Source organism: Pongo pygmaeus, chromosome 13 (genome assembly GCF_028885625.2).
Source record: "Pongo pygmaeus isolate AG05252 chromosome 13, NHGRI_mPonPyg2-v2.0_pri, whole genome shotgun sequence".
In the NCBI taxonomy this organism is placed as follows: Eukaryota; Metazoa; Chordata; class Mammalia; order Primates; family Hominidae; genus Pongo; species Pongo pygmaeus.
This window is the reverse complement of record NC_072386.2, coordinates 72970911-72990743: the sequence shown is the minus strand read 5'-3', so window position 1 is coordinate 72990743 and position 19833 is coordinate 72970911. Positions and strand designations below refer to the sequence as shown.

The 19833-nt window shown below is 40.3% G+C and overlaps 1 protein-coding gene across 4 annotated transcripts in view; it reads left to right on the top strand.

Annotated features, from left to right (window-relative positions):
• The window catches only part of FRMD3 (FERM domain containing 3), a 308453-nt gene that overhangs the window by 214888 nt on the left and 73732 nt on the right, over positions 1–19833 (top strand). The window lies entirely within an intron of this gene.

Sequence of the window (19833 nt, the reverse complement as noted above, 5' to 3'; positions counted from 1 at the left end):
TATTAGATCCATATATTTTCTTACACATATGGATTTCTAAACACCCTGAGCTTCTGAAAGTGGAATCTAAGGTAAATAAGTAAACCTTTTTGTGTTGTCTTTTTCCCACCGGTGGCCATAGCTGGAAGCATTGACTCCAAGTAGAGTAGAATCCATTGGGAAGATTCCCTTTGTTGAGCTACTCTCAAGATGACAGATTTAGTGTCTGATCCTCTTTTTCTCACCCGCGATGCTTCAATGATAGCTGCACAGTAGCAGTGGTAGAAGCAAAATTGCATACAGCATTCATCATTTTCCCAACACTGTTCTAAGCACTTTGCACATATTAACTCGTTTAATCTTCACAACAATCTAGGAGATAGGTTATTGTTATTCCCATATTACAGACGAGGGAACCGAGGCACAGAGAGGTTAAACAACTTACCCAAGGTCACACAGCTAGTAAGTATCAGAGCTGGGATTTGAATTCTGGCAGTCTTTGTCTAGAGTCTGTGTCTTTATGCACTGTGTGATGCTTACACTCTACATGGGCTGCTGGGAATAAAATGAAGTGTGTGTAGGGATCATTGCCAACTTGGAATTCAGGTAATTCAAGTAGTCAGTCTGTAACCAGAATTTAGATACTGTGCAAACTACAGAAAAAAAAATCATTTTGGTAATAGCAAGCATGGGCAGTGTTATGACAAGTGTTGATGAAAAACTGCAAGAACTGAGATGCTTTCATGTTCTAGGCCTCTGGTAAGTATAAAGAAAATTGCATCACTGGATTATGCATTCTGGAACAGACAACTGTCCCGGTGTGAGGAAATTGTTCTAGCTCCCTGCTTTATGCAGGCGCGCCCCCTACTGGTGAGTCTGGGAAGAGTATACGTGAGGGCATTCAAGGTGGCAGCGTATTTCAGCTGGGAAAATATGACGCTTAGTCTTAGAGATAAAGATGATTAGACATCAAAACATTGTACCACTTTCAGAAAGCAACATGCCATCTATGTGGGTAATTTTAGAGTATTGTCTCCTAATGAAAAGCCTTGTTGAAGATACATGAAATTCTCACTACTCTTTTGCTATTTTGGAGACAAATGTACTAGAGGTAGAAATAAAGTTCCGGTATTTTTGTGGAGGGGTTTGTGGCAGAGCAGTGTTCTGGGGAGCAGAGGGTGAGAATCCGTGGATAAAGGAGTTGCAGCCACTGTTTGAATTGATAGAAGATGGGAATGGAAGGTTTTCTATGCCCTGAATTTGCAGGGCCTCTAATGCTCAGAACATATGATGATAATATACACTTATTGAGCATTTACTTACTAGATGCCAAAACATTGTGCTAAGAGCTTTAAGTGCATTATCCCACTCAGTTCTCCCAAACTCTATTAGATGGGCGCTATTGTTCTTTCTAGTGTGGGATGAGGAAAGTACAAGCTGAAGTGGTTAAAGGACTTGTGCTGAGTAAATAGTGGACTCAGGACTTGAACCTTGGGTTACCTGGCTCAAGGTATGCCCATGCTCTTCTCCCTTTGTTGAGCATTTAGAGGGAATCAGGTAGTCGGGTAGGTGTTTCACGGTGATCACCATGTCAGCGGTGCCTGAGGATGGAGAACTAGGGCAGGAGGGCCAGTTAGTAATTTCTGGTATTCAGACAAGAAACACGAAGGACCTGAAAAAGAATAGGAGTAAAGGAAATTGAAAGAAGAGAGTCATGAGAGGCATTGCAGCCAGACTTGGTGATCCACAGTTTCATGAGAAAATGAGTGAATCACAGAAGATTCCAAATTGTTTTATTAACATTCAGAAAGCTGTAGCTTGGACCCTGGGCCAGCACCTGGGCTTGTGGAGATCACTGAAAGTGGTCATCATGCACTCAGGGAACACAGGGGGGTCATCAGTCAGTCGCACTTTATAAATCTTGGAAGTAAGTTCTGTGGTTTGATCAAAGCTGCCATTCTATGGCACATGTGGTCCTGCACATTTGAAACATCCATTAAGCCTTTGTGAAGAGGTTGGAGTTGTATGCCTGAAGGATGAACCTGTCAGGAATCATATCGCCTTGCAAGGACAGCTTCAGGGGGTATTTCCCTGTGTATTTTTGCTCATTCTAAGTAGTTCTGTATTTCATTCAGCATCAGTGCAGCAGAGAGATACTTTTGGTTTGGAGGGTAAGACAAGAAGAGCAGAAGAGGCTGACAGTGCAGAGGGAGAGGAGCTTTCTTGCGTCCGATGGGAAACCTGCTACAGGGACTGAAGGTGCTCTGGGGGTGCCACCACCGCTTCATACACAGGTCAAGAAAGTGTTATCTGTCTTGTGTAAGGAATTGGGCCTTGGTTGAATTACTCTGCAAACCTGACCAAGCCAGGAAGGAGTCATGGATGGAGGAGACCTGTGCTTGGCTGCACCAAGCCATGGCCATCCTGCTCTCCAGAGTCACCACGACACCCGTGACCCTCCCACTTAGCTAGGGATGGTGTGTGGCCATCAAACTGCTGTTCTGAAGACTTCCTGAGAGGATTCCAGTTGGCTTTTGTTGGGGTTTGAGGGACCCAATAAATAACCTCCTACTTCCTTCCTGCTTTCTGAATCAGCTGAGAAATAAAACACAACAGGTGTTCAAATATTAGCAGAAATGATGATTTACAGGGAGATCAACATGTTTACCTCAGGAGGGGGTGGTTTCACAGCCTTCTCCCAGCCTTTTTATTGATTAGGATTATTCTGCTCCTGTGATCTCTGAGAGAGGAACAAAAGCTTCCATTCTTGGCAGAAAATTAATGAGAGAGAAAAAAGAAATTTCCTCTCTGGGAGTCTACAGACTGCTTGAAGGTGGGACCAAGATGGCCTGATAGATAGGCATGAATAACAGAGTTCTTTGGGGGATGGTGGGGAGAGAGAGAGAGAGAGAGAGAGAGAGAGAGAGAGAGAGAGAGAGAGAGAGACTCTTCCTTGGAGTTTTAAGAAGACCAGATTTTAAGAAGAATTTTCATGAACTAAATTAGATTGATGACTGAAGGTAAAAGTTCATGCTTGGATCAATGTTTCTTCTTCTGAGTCCTTCACTGTACTGGAGGAGGTAGGATAGGGAGAAGCCACAGTCTTGCAAATATAGTAGCATATTATAGTTATCGATCATCTCTATATGTGTCAAGATCAGTTAGATTTTGCTGAGGAAACAAACACCCAATGCTCAGTGGCTTAGAGCAAGAAAGCCTTCTTCTTTACTCTGCTCTGTGCCCACCAGAGGCCAGCTGGGGGGCTCTGCCCAACATTGTCACTCAGGGAAGTCAGAATCTTGGATTTGCCAGATGTTGAGCCACAAGGAAAAGAGCTCTGGAAGGTCATGCTTCATTTCGGAAGTGATTCATATCACTTCTACTTACAACTCTCTGATCAGGACTCATCCCAAGATCTTACCCAGGATCAAGGAAATGCAATTCTGTGGTGTTCAGAAGGTAAAAGGAGCTGGAAACAGTGGGCACCCAGCCCTTAATGGCCCTCACAACCTCATTGACTAATGGAGTTGTTTTTCTTTTTTTAATAGACTTTATTTTTTAAAAGAGATGTTTAGGTTTACAGCAAAATTGAAAGGAAGGCACACAGATTTCCTCTGTACCCCTGTCCTGCACATGCATAGCCTCCCTCATTATCAATATCCCTCCTAGAGTGGTACATGTATTACAACCGATGAGCCTATATTGATACATTATAATCACTCATAGTTGATAGTTTACATTAGAGTTCACTCTTGGTGTACACTCTATGGGTTTGATGAATGTATAGTATCATTCCATTGCAATACCAATACCATTATAGTATCATACAGAGTAGTTTCTCTGTCCTAAAAATCATCCCTCCTTCTCCCCTAACCTCTGGCAACCACTGATCTTTTTACTGTCTCTATAGCTTTTGCCTTACCCGGAATGTCATAGTTGGAATCATACAATGTGTAGCCTTTTCAGATTGGCTTCTTTCACTCAGTAATATGCATTTAAGTTTCCTCCATGTCTTTTCTTGGTTTGAGAGCTCATGGGAATTTTGGCATAAAATAATATTCCATTGTCTGTGTGTATCATAGTTTATCCATTTACCTGCTGAAAGACATCTTGGTTGCTTCCAAGTTTCAGCAATTATGAATAAGGCTGATATAAATAACTGTGTGTAGGTTTTTGTGTAGACATAAGTTTTCAACTCATTTGGGTAAATACCAAACACCAGGATTGCTCTATCATATGGTAAGAGTATGGTTAGTTTTATAAGAAACCACCACCACACTATTTTCCAAAGTGGCTGTAGCATTTTGCATTCCCACCAGCAGTGAATGAGAGTTCCTGTTGCTCCACATCTTTGCCAACATTTGGTGGTGTTAGTGTTCTGGATTTTGGTCATTCTAATAGATGTGTAGCTAATAGAGTTTAATTTAGAAAGATTTTTATACAGGCATCTTTGGGCCTTTTAATATCGTGTGAACTAGATGACATGGAGATGTGTCACTTACATAACCCACTGAGCTTAATGATTCTTCTAGGTAAGGGCTAGTTAAATATTTTTGGCTTTCTGGGTCATATGGTCTCTAGTGCAGCGACTCAGCTCTGTTTTTGTAAAGCAAAAGCAGATACAGACAATTCATAAATGAGTGGGCCATGATTCAATAAAACTTTATTGACAACACAGGTGGCAGACCACATTTGGCCTATGGGTCCTAGCTTGCTGACTCCTGTTCTAAACACATGGCAGACCAGGTATGGAATCAATTTCTACTTCACTCTCCTGCCTCTGTAGATAATTTTAAGTTATCAGGAGCCATATTTGTTTGTAAAACTATGTGTGAAAAATAATCTCTTGTAATTTTCAGACTTTAAGCTTGGTGTGCAGAGATGAGGTCCTACCTGGGACTGATTTAGAAATAGGTTATTCCTCCCTCTAGAGCCCTCTGGTGACTGGAGGAAGCCATTGCTGCAACCCCTGAGGACTTGATGGTCCTCTGGTTTTTCTTTTTTTGTTTTTTTGAGATGGAGTTTTGCTCACCACAACCTCTGCCTCCTGGGTTCAAGAAATTCTCCTGCCTCAGCCTCCGGAGTAGCTGGGACTACAGGCATGCGCCACCGTGCTGGGCTAATTTTGTATTTTTAGTAGAGAGGGGGTTTCTCCATGTTGGTCAGGCTGGTCTCAAACTCCCAACCTCAGGTGATCCGCCCGCCTCTGCCTCCCAAAGTGCTGGGATTACAGGTGTGAGTCACCATGCCTGGCCAGTCCTCTGTTCTTTTTGTCCCTCTTGGTTTCTGTTTTCCACAGCTTTAATCAAAGCCACCTGGGTTAAGAGGATATACCCATTCCGTTCGTCCTGAGGGTGCTCGGAGGGGGTTTCAGATCAAGAATAAGATTGCTTTTACCGTAAAGAACCCTGATAGACTTTGCTGGAGGTATTTCCTAGAGTTTCTACTCAGCTAGTCTTTTCCTCCTCTCATCACCAGTTCATCAGGTTTGTCATTAGAGACAGAGACATTTGCATTAACTTCAGTCATAGGTCATCAGCTTTTAAATATTCAAAAGGCTCAACTGGCAGTAAAGCAGTTTTGATGAAGTATATTCCTTGCCCTTAAAGAGCAGGAAAATCATCCAACTAGCCACACTATAATGATCCAGGGCAGTGAGGTTTGTGCTGGAAGCAAGAATGACACAGTGTGTTTTTTAAACAGAATAATTATCTCTATTTCTTAAAGGTTATATTCTCTGTAAATCATGCGCCATGGCTATAGTTTAAAAAAATGGAGTTATCATTTTAAAAATGTCTAGCTTTCTAGAAACAAATACCCTGACATGAAAAATATCCTCTACCTTTGCTTCTGATGAATAGATCACAAGGGCCCTCTTAAGAAATGTTTTTGTCAGTTTTGAGAAGTGTGTTTATTGTGTAAAAAGAAGACAAGAAATAAATGTCTGGTTATTTTACAGCCCCAATCTTTCTTAAGATGCATTTTCTGTTTGTCATCGATCTCTCTCCCTGTATCATTTCCCTTCCCAAGTCCCTTCCAAACTCATAGAATCTCTCTCCCTGGTAGATTATCAAATCAATTTGCATTTTTTGTTGCTATTTGGTATAGCACCTTTCTTAGGAAGGGGGAAGATGGGATGATTTGGGATCAAATGCGTTCACTGTTAAAATGAAGTCCTTGCATTTTGTGGCCTAGAGTAAAGGCCATTTCTAGGGAGGGATGGGCTGGGGCAAGTGGTGTGCACGTCCAAGCCATTCATGTTTTTTATACAGGTGAAATCTAGCTACTGTGACCTTAAGGGGGAAAAAGCAATGTTACCAAAGTTCAATGCAGCCATGAAGAAGGAGAGAGGGTTGTATTATTGAAAGTAGGAGTCAGCCATTACTTAATACATTCTCTGATTATATCTCACATGTGATTCTAACTCATGCGTAGAGCTAAAGATTCTTTGAACTTTCAATGAGACTGTAACAGTGAATTTATCCAGAGGATATTTATCCATCCTTCTATCCATTTATATTTCATCCATACATCCATGCATCTTTCCATCCATCCATTCATACCACTAATATTTATTGAAGAGCAGCCTTTTGTGGGGCACTGTAGTAGTGTGGGATGGCCTAGCTCAGATTTTCAGCCATTTCATCCCCAAGCTGGGATCTCCTTCATCATCCACACTCCCCTATGACCTCATGGTTTGAAAGATTTTATCTACAAAATAATTCATGAAGCAACAATTAATTTGCCTCCTAATTTTTGTTAGTCAAAGACAGTTTTGACTACCATTTAGCGCCTTCGACTATCAAGAGGTCACTAGCCGACAGCAAAGAAATTTGACAGCCAATTTCTGTGCTTAAGGGATCCTTGGAGTCCAAAGCAGGAGTAATAAAATGACAGTCCTTGGACTACACTGTGACCCAGATGTATGTAGTTTGAGCCAAATAATAGCTCTAAAAAATGGAACCAGTTGCCATAAAGTTCTGGCTTCAGTTGCGACTGGGGTTTTGGTCACATGGCTCCCAGAATTCTGTGTGGCAACACTCAGCAGCAGTGCCTCTTTAAAAGAATCCTTTGTCTCTGAATTGCCACTATCCCTGCTCTGCCAGCTTACCTTCTTCCATTGAGTTTGCAGCCACCATTTTTTTTTACAGATAAGGAAACAGAGTTCTGAGAAATTAACTAATCCAAGGCTACACAATTATGAAGCAATAGAACTTGACCTGAAATTTGAGTTTCCGTGCATTGTGCGCTAATATCTTTCTAAGTTGCTGCTCTCCTATAAGCCTTGTCCCTCCATGGCCCCAGGGTGTTACCACTGTCTCCTTCATAGCATGGCAGCTATCCAAATTTGCAGCATTTTATCTAATGCTCTGCATTAAGATGGCTCCTAAAAGGATTTGCAAGAGATAATGTCCCTCTCTAAGTAAAAGATTGGAAATGACAGACTGGGAACTCTCATTTCCTTTCCATTTAGGATGTAGAAAGGCATAAGATATTGATCTCTCCTAACACCAAAATAACACCAACAAGCTGGCTAAATTACAAAATCATATTTTTTGAACCCATCTGAGAGCTGAAGATGCAAATAGACCTAAATGTATTAAAATCCAGAATGTCTTTCTTAGGAAAGTGGAGACGCATAGCTGCTTTCACTTCTGGTGGAGTGACAGGAAGAGAAGGATTACACCCTAGGTCAGGGCTAAGGGCAACTAGGCAAACTTTTAACCAGCACGAGAGCTGAGTGAAAAATCCCCCCGAGGCACTCCAGACCTTCAGCCTGGGTGGGGAAGCCCTTGCTGATGGCAGGAGGCAGGATGACAGGGAGGAGAAAGGTCTTCTAAAGTCCAGAGAGCCGGGGATGACACTGAAGAGCAAAGGAATCTCTCTCCAGCCCACATTCCACAGGAATGCTATAAAGCATAAAGAGCTCCCTGCAGTCGCTGAGGGCTAAAGTCCCAAGCCCTGCTGAAGGGCAAGTCTTGAGAACACTCCCAAACATTTGAAGCCAGTGGTGTGGAAAATCTTTTATTCCAACAAAGCTAAATCTAAGTAAAGTTGCAACCAAGTTGCAGCAAAATGTAATCTAAGCCAAATTGAGAATTCTGTTTTTCAGAAGTAGAAGACCATTATATTGGTCTTCTACACCATTACATTGGTCTTCTGCCCATGAGTTTAATTCTAGAGCTCCTAGGCTCAGATGGGTCAGAGGGAACCAGAACCACCCCCTTCCCTGCCAACTGTGTTCCAAGCAGTCCAGCTCATTGCTGGCAAGATCCACATCTTATTCCACAATTAATTTCCACTAATAATTGACATTTATTCCTGGGATGCTATCTGGTTTTGTACTGTATGTAATGGTATGCTAAAGGAGGATCAATAAAAGGGAGATTGTTCCTTTTTGTCTAAAAGTACTTAAAAGTGGCAGAAGGGAGACATACAGCTAAATACACAATTACTTGACCTCATCTAATATATTAGAAAAGCCTATCTTTGGAGAATTGTTAGCTCTTTGAAAAGAATTCAACTAATCACTGGTCTTTACCTTTAAATGTCTCATTAGAGACACTATTAATCTGAGTGGAACATTTCCTGGTGCAATATTTGATAGACAGAAAATCATTATTTTCCATTACCAGAATTTTTGCCAGAAACAGATGCCCAGTGGGAGATTCAAGGAAAAAACCCCAACCTTTCTATTTAATTGATCTTAGTGTCTTCCTGAAAAAATGGATCATTAAATGGTTTCTTCCTTGGTGAGTCTAGGCCTCAGGAGTCTCCAGTCCTATCAGGGTCCCTACCTTTTCTCCTTTGGTTTTGATCTTTTTGCCTTCTCTGAGCATTTGCCGTTAGCTTTTCCCTGTGTATGACATTTTCAATTAAGTCTTTTAAATGCTTAGCCAGTGGAGATCTGAGGTTAAGCCCAAATCAAATGATGCTTACTTGAGAATTATTTTGAAGATGGACCTTTGCTTTGTGGTAAATATCTTGACATCCTGCTTGACATTCCCCTCAGCACAGTATTTCTGACTTCAGCCATATGTAGGGCTAGCAAGGGAACACATGGTAGTCTGAGCGCAAGGACAGAACATACTGTGTGTTAAGCACTAGTCTAACAGATTCACATCTGTTGCCTGCTTAATCTTTGCATCAAATCTTGGAGGTAGGTACTCTTTTTACAGAAACACCTTCATTTTTTAGAATCAAATAGACATGGCTTCCTGTGGTTTCACGTTCTTGTGTTCTGGACCCAGATCAGGGTTCAGAAAACCATTTTTTATACCGGGTCAGCTAGCAAATATTTTAGGCTTTGTAGAACATACAGTCTTCATTGCAACTACTACTGTTGCAGCATGACAGCATGTGTAGACAATATGCAGATAGGTGGGTGTGACGATGTTCCAATAAAATTTTATTTATGGACACTGAAATTTGAATGTCATGTAATTGTCATGAGTCATGAAATATTATTCTTTTGATTTATTTAAACTATGTAAGAATGTAAAACCCATTCTTAGTTTGAGGGCTGTACAAAATCAGGTGGCAGGCAGTCCAGATTTGGCCTGCAGGTTTTAGTTTCAGATTAAAATGGAGATATCACTGTTCTCTAATCGGATCTGAGTATCAGTTACCTGGAATGAATTGCCTTATCATTGATAAATAGCAATGTTTAGAATTTGAAAAAGTTGCAATTTAAATGAATTTTTTAGGTGGGTTGCAGTGGCTCACCCCTGTAATCTTTGCACTTTGGGAGGCTGAGGTGGGAGGATAACTTGAGTCCAAGAGTTTGAGACCAGCCTGGGCAACATGGTAAAATCCTGTCTCTACAAAAAATACAAAAATTAGCCAGATGTAGTGGCATGCTCCTGTAGTCCTAGCTATAGGAGGCTGAGGTGGGAGGATCACTTGAGTCTGGGAGGTCGAGGCTGCAATGAGCTGAGATCACATCACTGCACTCCAGCCTGGGCGATGGAGTGAGACCCTGCCTCAAATAAACAAATTAAATAAATAAATAAATTTTAAAACAGATTTATCAAGTATAAGTGCCATTTTGTTACATAGATACATTGCATAGTGGTGAAGTGTGGGCTTTTAGCGTAACCATCACTGGAATAGTGTACATTGTACCCATGAAGTAATTTCTCATCCCTCACCCCCCCCACTCTGTCACCCTCTGAGTCTCCAATGTCTATTATTCCACACTCTATATCCATGTGACACATTATTTAGCTTCCACTTATCAATCAGAAGATGTAGTATTTGACTTTGTTTCTGTGTTATTAATGGCCTCCAGTTCCATCTGCCTTGCTTTTTTAAAGCATAAAAGGTGGATAGAAATCATGTCATTTTGAAATGCTGTGCCATGGCACGCAGGAGAGCAGGCAGATGGCTCTTGACCATAAGATATTGGTGATGATGTTGGTACCAGCCCTGACAAGCACTTTAGAACCAGTTCAGCTTGCATTTGCATCCTGCGTTTGCCCATACATGACTAGTGAGGGCAAATGCAAATTGACCTTGAGCAATAATCTTGAGCAAGTTATTTTTCTCTTTGAATGTCAGAACTCTCATCCACAAAAGGGAAGATAAATATTCCAAGTTTCTGAATAAGGGAAAAAATATGTATATGCCTGGCAATATAAAAAATGTTATGCTGCTTGGAATTGTGGAGTTTAGTACAAGATAGCTCTGCATATGTATCTATTATCCTCTTGATCAATAAATACCCTTTAGTTTGGGGGTCCTTGTGGACTGCATAATATTTCATCCAATGATTTCTTTATTAAAAAGGAAGAAATTGTGTGTCTTTTCATCATTACAAAATGTATAATATGTAAAAGAGCATTTTCAGAGCATGTACAATATGTGTGGGATTTAAAGAATAATTGAAAAAACATCCATGATCCCCTAACATTGCTTGTGAATGAGAACATCACCAGCTGTTCTGAAGTCTCCTATGTTCCCCTCCAAGACCACCTCCCTCTCTCCTCCCATAGGTACACTCTCCTGAATTTTGGGTTGCTTATTCTCTTGTTTTGCTTTTATAAATTTACTTTATACATATGTATTAGTCAATGATGTATTGCTTCAGTTTTGCCTATTTTCACTTTCATATAAATGGACTCATACTGTATTCTCATGTCTCATTTCTTCCCTGTCAACATTGTATTTATGAGATTCTTCCACAGTGATACATACAGCCATAGGTCTTTATTTTCACTTCTGTGTAATTAATTTTCTATCATATGAACTTCCCATGTTTTATGTATCCAGTCTCCTGTTGATGAACATTTGGGTTGCTTCCAGGTTTTTGCTATTGCAGACAGAGTTACTATGGCTTCTTAAATAATTCTCCTAAGGTACGTGTACAGGACTCCCTAGTGTAAGTACAAGCCTAAGTGTGGAACTTGCCAGAGTTTGCACTTTAACTTTTCTAGGAAATGGCAGTTTGGTTGCTCTACCTTATGTTCACACCAACAATAGGTGAGAGTTCCCAGGGTTTCCAGTGACTTTTAACACATTAGTTTTGCTTTGCTCATTTTTGAAAGCCATAGAAAGAGAATCATACAGTGTATATCCATTTATATCTGGTATTTTAGCCTGTTTTTTCTTGCTATAACTGAATACCAGAGGCTAGATAATTTATAAATAAAAGAAATTTATTTTTTACAGTTCTGGAGGCTTGGAAGTTTAAGGTCTGGGGACTGCATCTGGTGAGGGCCTTCATGCTGGTGGGGACTCTCTGCAGAGTCCTGAAGTGGTGCAAGGCAGCACATGAAGAGGGCATGAGCATGGCAAACGGAATCTATTCATGAAGGCAAAACCCTCACGAAATCAATCACCTCTTAAAAGCCTCACCTCTTAATACTGTGACTTTGGGGATTAAGTTTCAACATGAGTTTTGGAGGGGACAAATATTTGAACTGTAGCATTTGGCTTCTTTTGTTCAATGTTATTTTTGTGATATTCATTCATCTTGTAGTGTGTAGCTTTAAGTTAGCAATTTTCATGCCTGTATAGTATTCCATTGCCTGTTTATTCTACTCTTGATAGACATTTGAGTTGTTTTCTAGTTTTTGCTATTACAAATAACACTGCTATGAAAATTCTATCTATTTCTTGGTGCAACATGCACTAATTTCTGTTGCATATATAACTATGAGTGGAATTGCTGTATTATAGGGTAAACATATTCAACTTTAGTAGATAATGCCAAAGAGTTTTCCAGATTAGTTCTACCAAATTTCCACCAGAAGTACATGAGGATTTCTTGTGCTGTACATTCTCACCAGTGCTTGCTTTTGTTAGTCTTTTTAATTGTAGCTACCAGATGGAGATGTTAGTGGTTTCTTATAGTTTTAATTTGCATTTACTGATAGCATAGAACATAGCTGACTAGATATAGGAGTATGTGCCTCCTTCACAAAGAGGAACCAGAATAATAAGTAGATATATTTCAAACAGCTAGTCTAGGAGAGACTTCTGGGATTCACCAGAGAGGAGATGGGAAGCACTTGAAGTAAGGAGAGGGTTAGAGGCAGCTTGCCCAGCTGGGAACTGACTAATAGTCAGGAGAGGTTCCTGGGCATGGAGAAACAGTAAGAGAGAAACCTCCAGGGATCAGCTTTTATGATCTTGGGTATGGGAGAAACTCTTGACCCATTAGGGCCTTGGGGCTGACATGTGGAACTGCCTAAAGATTGCACATTCCTCCAGAAAGAGAACCCACATGGAATCCCACAGACATCCGAGCCTACAGTGGCCTCTGCTGGGCAACATTTTGAGAGCCTAGATACTGGAGAGCTACAGACATGGTTGCTGCTGCAGAGCTGCTGCAAGGAGGGGAGAGGAGAATGGGTGCTCCTACACACCCCTAGGAGGATCCCTACTGCCTTGTTGTGAGCTGCTGTTGAGACTGAGATGTGAGTGGGCTGCACTCTCCACAGCTTCTTGTCCACACTGCTTGCCTGGGAGAGATCCCACCCTCTCTGTTCCCAGGCCCAAGGCATCATTTTGAGAGTTTAATGATGGACTGCCATTTGACCTTGGACTGTTTGGGTTGATGTGGTTGCAGTTGCCACCTGACCAAGAAGGGACAGGGAAGCCAGGCTCTCCTATCACATATAGGACGATGCCCACTGCCCTGCAATGGGCTGCTGTGAGACTGAGATGTGAGTGGACATCCACATCTTTTTGTCCATACTTCCTGCCTGGGAAGGGCCCTGGTCTCCCTGGCCATAAGTCTTAGGTGTCATTTTAGAGAGTTTAACACTAGGCTGCACTCCACTGTGGGCCAAGTTCAAGTTGTCATGGCTGCAACCACGTCCAGTTGAGGAGGGACAAGGAAACTAGGCTGTCTTTTGCATACCCAGGACAATACCCACTGCTCTGCTAGGGGCTGCTGTGAGATAAAGACTCAAGTGGACTGACACTCAAGAGGATATAACAATTCTAGATATATATGCACCCAAAATCAGTGCACCCCCATTCAAAAAACAGGTATTACTAGACCTAAAGAAAGAGACAGACAGAAATACAACAATAGTGGGAAGTTCAACACCCCACTCACAGTACTAGACAGATCATCAAGACAGAATATTAACAAAGAAACTTTGAACTGAAGTTGGACTTTAGACCATGTAGACTTAGACATTTACAGAACATTCTACCCAATAGCTACAGAAAATACATTCTTTTCATCAGTACATGGAAAAATCTCCAAGACAGACCATATAGTAGGCCACAGAAAATGTCTTAACAAATTTTTTAAAAATTGAAATTGTATTAAATATCTTCCCAGACCACAGCAGAATAAAGGTAGAAATCACTACCAAGAGGAATGCTTGAAACTGTACAATACATGTAAATTAAACAGCATGCTCCTGAATGATCACTGGATGAATAAGGAAATTAAGACAAATTTAAAAATTTTTTGAAATTAATGAAAATGAAAACACAATATAACAAAACCTGTGGAATACAGCAAAAGCATTGCTAAGAGGGAAATTTATAGCATTAAACGCCTACATCAAAAAAGTAGAAAGATCACAAAATAACCTAACATTGTACCTGAAGTAACTAGAAAAACAAGAACAAACTAAACACACACTTAGCAGAAGAAAAGAAATAACAAAGATCAGAGCAGAACGAAATGGAGACAAAAAATTACAAAAGATCAACCAAACAAAAAGTTGGTGCTTTTGTTTTGAAAAAAGATAAACAGAATTGATAAACCATTATCTAGACTAACCGAGAAAAGGAGAAGATCCAAATAACACAATCAGAAGTGAAAAAGGAGACATTACAACTGATACCACAGAAATACAAAAGATCATCAGAAACTATTATGAACAGCTATATACTCACAAACCAGAAAACCTAGAGGAAATGAATAAATTCTAGCCTCACAAGATTGAACCAGGAAGAAATAAAACTTCTGAACTGACCAATAATGAGTAGTGACACTGAGTCAGTAATAAAAAAAAAAATCTCTCAGCAACAACAACAACAAAACAACAAAACAACATCCATCCAGGATCAGATGGATTCACAGCTGAATTCTAGAGAACATGCAAGGAAGAACTAATACCAATCTTCCTGAAACTGTTCTAAAAAATAGAAGATGAGAGAGTTCTCCTTAACTCATTCTGCAAGGCCAGTATCACCCTGACACCCAAAACAGAGAAAGACACAACAAAAAAGAAAATTACAGATCAATATCCCTGATGAACATAAATGCAAAAATCTTCAACAAAATACTAGCAAATCAGATCCAACAACACATAAAAAGAAAATACACCATGATCAGGTGGGATTTATCCCAGGGATGCAATGATGGTTCAATACACATAAATCCATAAATGTGATACATCACATACAGAATTAAGGACAAAAACCACATGATCACCTCAACAGATGAAGAAAAAGTGTTTGATAAACTTCAGCATCTCTTCATGAGAAAATCCTCAACAACCTAGACATAGAAGGAACATATCTTAATATAATCAAGGCAATATATGACAAACCAACAGCCAACATCATATTTAACAGGATAAAGTTCAAAGCATTCCCTCTAAGAACTGGAACAAGACAAAGATGCCCACTTTCATCACTCTTTTTCAACATAGTACTGGAAGTCCTTGCTAGAGCAATCAGACTAGAGAAAAAAAAAGATATCCAAGTTGGAAAAAAGGAAGTCAAATTATCCCTGTTTGCTGATGGTATGGTTTCTATCTAGAAAACCATAAAATCACTACCAAAAGATTCTTAGATTTGATAAATGAATTCAGTAAAGTTTTGGAATACCAAATATATATGCAGAAATCGATAGTATTATTATACATTGTATTAGTCAATTTTCACACTGCTGATAAAGACATATCCAAGACTGGGCAATTTACAAAAGAAAGAAGTTTATTGGCCTTACAGTTCTACATGGCTTGGGAGGCCTCACAATTACGGTGGAAGGCAAGGAGGAGCAAGTCACATCTTACATGGATGGCAGCAGGCAAAGAGAGAGCTTGTGCAGAGAAACTCATTTTTAAAACCATTGGATCTCATGTGACCCATTCACTATCACAAGAACAGCAAGGGAAAGACCCACCCCATGATTCAATCATCTCCCACTGGGTTGCTCCCACAACACATGGTCACTTGAGGTCAGGAGTTCAAGACCAGCATGGCCAACATGGTGAAACCCCATCTCTACTAAAAGTACAAAAATTAGCTGGACCTGGTGGCACGTGCCTATAATCCCAGCTACTCAGGAGGCTGAGGCAGGAGAATCCCTTGAACCTGGGAGGCGGAGGTTGCAGTGAGCCAAGATCATGCCACTGCACTTCAGCCTGGGTGACAGAGCAAGACTCCATCTAAATAAATAAATAAATAATCCTGGGAAAATTGATAGCTGCATGCAGAAGAGTGAAACTGGACCCATACATCTCACCATAAACAAAAATTAACTCAAGATGGATTAAAGACCTAAACATAAGACCTTGAACTATAAAAATCCTAGAAGAAAACCTAGGAAAAACTCTTCTGGACATTCACCAAAGAATTTGTGACCAATTCCTCAAATTAAAATGCAACAAAACAAAAATAGGCAAATGGGACTTAATTAAACTAAAATGCAACAAAACAAAAATAGGCAAATGGGACATAATTAAACTAAAAAGCTTCTGCACAGCAAAAGAAATAATTAACAGAGTAAACAGACAACCTACAGAATGGGAAAAAATACTTGCAAACTATGGGTCTGACAAAGGGCTAATATCTGGAATTTACATGGAACTCAAACAACTCAACAAGAAAAAAAAATCCCCCTTAAAAAATGAGCAAAGAACATTAAAGGCCATTTTTCAAAAGAAGACATCCAAGTGGCCAAGAAACATGAAAAAAATGCTGAACATCACTAAACATCAGAGAAATGCAAGTTAAAACCACAATGAGAGACCATCTTACACCAGTCAGAAAGACTATTATTAAAAAGTCAAAAAACAACAGATGTTGTCAAGGATGCAGAGAAAAGAAAACACTTATAACCTGTTGGTAGGAATGTAAATTAAAACAGCTTTTTGGGGGAACAGTGTGGCAATTTCTTAAAGAATTAAAAATAGACCTACTATTTGATCCAGCAATCTCACTATTTTCCCTTTGTGTATATATATCTACCCAAAGGAAAAGAAATCATCATATCAAAGAGATACCGGCATTCATATGTTTATTACAGCACTATTCACAATGGCAAATATATGGGATCAGCTAAGCGTCCATCAATGGAGAAGTGGACAAGGAAAATGTGATATATATATATACACACACACACACATTATATATAATATATATAGCATGGAATACTATTGAGCTGTAAAAAGAACGAGATCGTGGCTTTTGCAGTAACATGGATAGAACCAGAGGCTATTATCCTTAGTGAAATAACTCAGAAACAGAAAAGGCAAATACTGCATGTTCTCGCTTATAAGTTGGAACTAAACAATGAATACACATGGGCATATAAAGGAGAGTAATAGACATTGGAAACTACAAGATATGGGATGGTGGGAGGAGGTGAGGGTTACAATGTTCACTATTTGGGTGATGGTTGCACTAAAAGCCCAGACTTTAACACTATGGAATATATGCACATAGGAAATCTGCACTTGTACCTCCTAAGTATATAGAAAATAGGCATTAAAAATTAAACAAAATAATTTACATTTTCTTGATCATAAGAAGCTAAGCACATTTTCATGTAGTTATTGGCTAGTTAGATGTCCTAGTTAGTAAGTGCCTATTAAGTCTTTTGCTTATTGTGCAGAGGTTGGGGGCGTGATTACTGGTTTTGTAACTTATTTTGTTGCTCTTTATTGATTTACAGGAGTTTAAAAAATATTCCAGATAGGTGTCCTTTTTTGGTAGTACGTGTTGCTGACAGCTTTTCCCATACTGTAGCTTGCCTTTTTCCACCCTGGCTGGTATCTCCTGATGAACAGATGTCCTTGAGTTTTAAGGGTGTGTCCTCAGGGGCTGTGTAGCACTGGTACCCTGCTGCCATCTGGGATTGGCTGTGATTGGAAATTAGATGCTCATCAGATTTAGGAAGGACAAGGAAGTGGTCAGAAAGAGACTGCCTAGGCAAGGAAAAATTATTCACTTTTCAAAGTGAACATCCAAATGATAACCTTTCACAATTATCTTATTCCTATATTGAAGAGGGTGTGCTTTGAAAACAAACTTGAGTTTTATGAATAAATGACATGTAGCTTTTAAAAAGGTGGTGACAGTTCAATGAATAATGAGAATGGCTAGCTCTGTAGATCAGAGGAGTACTTATTAGTGGGTGGTAGAATGAGGGCCTTTCAAGTAAACTGGGAGGATCACCCTGAGCAAAGCTGATTGCCCAAGGCTATGGGAGGCACAGGGCTGCTTTGGCTCTGGTCTTGGTTCACTTTGGTCTTGGTCTGGGTTGTTAGGGTGAAGTTTTGCATTGAGGGCCAGAAGAGTGGGTTGCTGCTTAGTGACATGCTGGGTATTTTGACTGCTTTGTCCCTAGTTGGGAAGGTGAGATGAGTATACAAATGAGTGTGTGTGTGTGTGTGTGTGTGTGTGTGTGTGTGTGTATGCATGAGACGGCTCAATAATATGTGAATTCAATAAGTTTGTTTTCTGTATTTTTTTTTTTTTTAAGGCAGGATCTTTCTTGCTCTGCCACCCAGGCTGAAGGACAGTGGCACGATGATAGTGCACCACCATATCTGGCTAATTAAAAAAAATTTTTTTTAGAAGAGACCTTGCTACGTTGCCAGGCTTGTTTTGAACTTCTGGGCTCAAATGAGCCTCCCACCTTAGCCTCCCAAAGTGTTGGGATAACAGGCACGAGCCACTGCACCAAGCCTGACTTCAATAATTTTCTGTATGGTTTATTTGTTGGTGGAGAGTAAGATATGACTTCAAGAACTTAAGAGAGAGATGGAGAGAGAAGTATCATTTGGATTAAGAAAACCTTCCAGAAATCTCTTTTCCCATCCCTGTCAATATAGTTGTTAATTTTCCTGAGTCCATTGTTACTTTATCAAAAGGAAAAAAATTATAATGACTATGTCTTGAAAAGAAAAGAATCAAAGAAATGGCCCAAGATAGTAATTGCTGGATCGAAAGGGCCCACCAGTACTGATTGGGATGAATACATAAAGATATTCTCTATATACGTATATCACAGTGAAATTTCAGAACACTAAAATGAATAAGGAAATCTTGAAAAGCTTTAGACTTTATTTTTCTAAAGCACAAATTTGACTTAATCCCTCAGGAGTATTCTGTAGATGGCTTTAAAAATGATCTTTTCTATTACAAGAAAAAGGTGGCCGGGTGAAGTGGCTCATGCCTGCAATCCCAGAACTCTGGGAGGCTGAGGCAGGTGGATTGCTTGAGATCAGGACTTCAAGACCAGCCTGGCTAACATGGCGAAACCCCGTCTCTACTAAAAACAAAAATTAGCTGGGTGTAGTGGCGGGTGAGAGTAATCCCAGCTACTTTGGAGGTTGAGGCAGGAGAATCATTTGAACCTGGGAGGCAGAGGTTGCAGTGAGCTGAGATTGCACCACTGCACTCCAACCTGGGCAATAGAGTGAGACTCTGTCTCAAAAAAAAAAAAAGAGAAAAAAGAATAAGGTGGCATATATGTCAATCTTCCCTTCCTTCATCGAGTCCTTATGGATAACAGGAAAAGCATTAGAAAAGGAATAGGAGAAAATATCATCTTTGGATCAGAAATCCTGAAATATCTCTGGAAGATAGGAAACAGAAGGGATCCAGGCCAAACACAGACTTAGAATAGCAGTGGTTCTGGGTTTCTGGGTGCTTCCAGGAATACACACAACAGCCATCACAGTGAGTGGGCAGCTACATTTGAAGCAAGTGGACAACTTTGACCCCTCCCTCTGGTTGCTTTGTGCTGAGTCATGGGCAGCAGCAGGCTTGAGCGGAAGGTACCCTGTGTGTGTGCCTAGAACTAGAACCTTCGGCCCCCAGTCAAGTTACTGATACATGTTGTATTAGTCGTTCTTGCATTGCTGTAAAGAACTACACGAGACTGGGTAATTAAGAGGTTTAATTGGCTCACAGTACCACAGGTGAACAGGAAGCATGGCTGGAGAGTCCTCAGGAAACTTACAAACTTGGTGGAAGGCAAAGAGGAAAGAGGCACATCTTATGTGGCTGGAGCCTGAGGAAGAGAGAGCAGGGGGAGGGGCTACACACTTGTAAACAACCAGATCTTGTGAGGACTCACTATTCCGAGAACAGCAAGGGAGAAATCTGCGCCCATGATCCAATCACCTCCCGCCAGGCCCCTCCTCC